Source organism: Rhea americana, unplaced genomic scaffold (genome assembly GCF_003343005.1).
Source record: "Rhea americana isolate MKP2758 unplaced genomic scaffold, rheAme1 scaffold_507, whole genome shotgun sequence".
Lineage (NCBI taxonomy): Eukaryota > Metazoa > Chordata > Aves > Rheiformes > Rheidae > Rhea > Rhea americana.
Genome location: NW_028186654.1, coordinates 190,977 through 194,057, shown reverse-complemented (window position 1 = coordinate 194,057; position 3,081 = coordinate 190,977). Strand labels below are relative to the sequence as shown.

Below are 3,081 nucleotides of genomic sequence, written 5' to 3'. Positions count from 1 at the left end.
GGAAAAGGAGGGCTCTAGTGCACACTGAAAGGGTGCAATGAATGCATATGATTTTGGGGTGCTCCCAGTGCAAACTCAGGTGTCCTGAGGGGAGCACATGGCAGTCAGAGGAGTTCTGATGGGGCTAAAGAGCAGTGAGATGGGCCCTAAGAAGCTCAGAGAGCAAACAGGCATCCTGAGAGGACTAGAGGGAAAACAAAGGCTTTGGGATGCACCAATAGCAAACAGGTTTTGAGGGGACTAAAAGGAAAAGACAGGGGACTTAATAGGACAGGAGGACAAACAGCAGTCCTGCTGCTACTAGAAGGCCCACAGACACCAAATGGCAGAGTAATCTTGCAGGAACTAGAAAGAAACAATTTTGAAGGGACAAGAAAACAAATGGAGTGCCTTGGAGCACACCTATAAGCAAATGGATAGGTCATGAGGGAGCTAGGGAGCAAATAGATAAGTCCTGGGGACACAAAGGGGAAAACTGAAGATTCTGGGGCATTAACTCATCTGCCGTGATCTTCCTGCTTGGACCCTGCCTCTTACTCTGAAAAGCTGGCCTTTGCTTTCATTCCACAGGCAGCTGTCAGCTGTTGYGCAGTCTTGGCAGACAAGTTGGAGATTGCTGCCCAGGTGGTTGTGACCTGCAACATCACACGTTGAGAGTAGTTCTCAGGAAGCCATGCAGATTCATAACCCGAAGGGTAAGCAGCAAATATCTCTTAAGGATAGTTTTTATTTCATCATAGGAGCGTTTTTTTCCTCTCTTCTCCACTGTACTGCCTCTAACAACACACCTTCCTCATCACCATTTTCTGCTGCGACTTCCACTGCTCTSAGTTGCCCCTGAATCTTAGTCCTCTAGAGTAGCTGTTTTTCATCCGCACATACTTTCTTGTCTGGTCACTGCTGATTCTCCCTCCTGTTTGTCCTATAGCAGGCAGCCAAGACACCCTGGCCTAGTTCTTAGCTGCACCCCCTGCCCCTTTTGGCCTGGCCTGCAGCTCTGATAGAGCAGAGGGCGACAAGAGGAGTGGACCTTAACATAATACACCTGGGTACCGAGCAATGCAAGCAGGAGCAAGGCATCTAGGAGATCACATCTTTGTAAAGAAAATATATATAGCTCTAGGTAACTGGGGATTCCCTGTATCTGTGCCCAGGGCTCCTGCAGGCTCTTTCCATGCAGTTAAAAGTACCTGAATGTGGCTGTTCCAGGGTCTCTCAGACTGTTCTAGGGTCCTTGGACAGAAACAGCGCTGCTCACATTTTCTTGAGGACTTTGCCTTGTGCTGCATAACAGGACAGCTCTGCACCGAGCCTTCCCAGCACCACCGCTGCCTAACAGGCCTCAATCCTGAGCAAAACTAGGACTACCAGGAGCCCACATTGCTCCTCGCATTTCTGCTTGCCTCTCCCATTGCCAAGAGGGACAGCCCCAGCCCCTGGCACAACCCTGCCTGGTCCTACCAGAGATGGAAAACACTTTCTGCCCCACAGCAGGGAAAAACAGGAAAATTTCACTGTCCCCAGTGACCTACAGGGACTCTTGTAGGAGTAGCACACGTCCAGTAAGGAGCAGACACAGCGGGCTGCTGCTGCAGGGCTGAGAAGGCAGGGGCACCTGGAGCCACAGCTCCTGGTTGTCACCAAGCACAACGCAGCCAGCTGGCGGGAGCACCGCCGACAAAGAACTGTGCCTCCTGGTGCTTCAAGAGGTGCAAGATGATCTCCCAGAAGCCCAATACGGAAACATTATTCCAAAATCAGATTCTTTTACCTGGTGTGCAAGCGACCAATAGACACACAGGGTTGAGATGTTTATTTCATTTCTGTACAGAGATAGGTGCTAAGCGCTAGATTCACAAAGCTAGCGCACATCCTTCTCTTCTCATTCTTTATTTATATATACACTTCTGGGGGAGTRCTTTATACAAACTTTTCTGTTGGTTACAATTTTATCACGTGATGTATTCACTCCATACTTGCACTTTAACGGTCCTGTGAATTAGCATGAGAAGTGGAGAAGAAGGCAGTAACATCATTATCATGTTGTCATTATCTCGTTATTGATTTAGGGGAGTGTAATTTAATACGCTAATAAGCCTTAATGAACTTACAGGTTACTCCGGGTTATTCTGCTGGTTTTTGTTTTGCTGACGCCTCACGTTCTTCAGTGTTGTGGTTTCTTTGAGGTTATTCGGCTGGAACTGGCCTTTCGCATTAGAGTTTTACGATATCCTCTCTCCCTTGTCCTTAAGCCTCGTTAATTGTTTGCAGGATCTCCACAGCAGCCTTCCAAACTCCCAGCACGCGCGGCAGACTAAAATGGCGTCCCGGAAGACTACTGGTCCCGGCATGCGGTGGAGTGGCAGTGCTCGGTGAGGTTTGACCCTGCGGCGACTCCGTTCTGTTCCGCCCTTTCCTTTCCTTTCCCCTCCCCTCTCCAGCCTCGGGACCCGGAAACCGGTGCATAGCCCCGACCGCGGCCCGCGATCCCCAGCAGCGGCCCGAGGTTCCCCGCCACCGGGCCCAGGTCAGCTCCAACACTGGCCCTGCCCTGCACGACCCTCCCCAGGGCTTCCCCCAGGATCCCTCCTGCCTCTCCCCGACATGGTCCCGATCTGACCCCGGACTCTCCCACGCTATTCTGACCGCGCACTAAACCCCACCACAGCCCTGGCAAAACCCCTTCCCCACCCACCCCCCTCAGCCCCGGTGCAACCCCTTCATTTTCATCCCTCCAGCCCCAGCGCATCGCCTTCCCTTCCCCACCCCCAATGGCCCTGGTGCGCTGCTCTTCCCCACCGGGTCCTCAGCCCCCACTGCCCCGATACAAGGCCATTCCCGGCCCCAATGCAGTTCTCCCCAGGCCGGTGCACCTCAGTTGTGCCGTGTTGCTCAGGCCACGCCCATTCACTAAGACCCCCAGCACATGCAGGACCCACAGCCTGGATCCCCTCCAGCCCCACTCACCTCCTGAGGTGCAGCCACTGTTCCAGTTCCAGCAGGCAGTGCTTGGCAGCAGCTCCATTGTGCTGGACTGACTCTAGCATGAGCTTTTCCCAAATGCAGACCCTGGTCCCAGTG

At 52.7% G+C, this 3,081-nt stretch overlaps 1 long non-coding RNA gene across 5 annotated transcripts in view; it reads right to left on the bottom strand.

Moving 5' to 3' along the window:
* Nucleotides 1–2,378, bottom strand: part of LOC146588561 (uncharacterized) — a 4,763-nt gene extending 2,385 nt beyond the window's left edge. For 4 of the 5 annotated variants that reach the window (XR_014897405.1, XR_014897404.1, XR_014897407.1 and 1 more), the window contains exons 1-3: nucleotides 2,112–2,378; nucleotides 1,772–1,992; nucleotides 538–635 (exon numbers count right to left, since the gene is read on the bottom strand). This is a non-coding gene — a long non-coding RNA (uncharacterized LOC146588561). The remainder of the gene's footprint in view (nucleotides 1–537; nucleotides 636–1,771; nucleotides 1,993–2,111) is intronic. The other variant, XR_014897408.1, reaches the window with a different exon arrangement.
* Nucleotides 2,379–3,081: the final 703 nt, after the last annotated feature.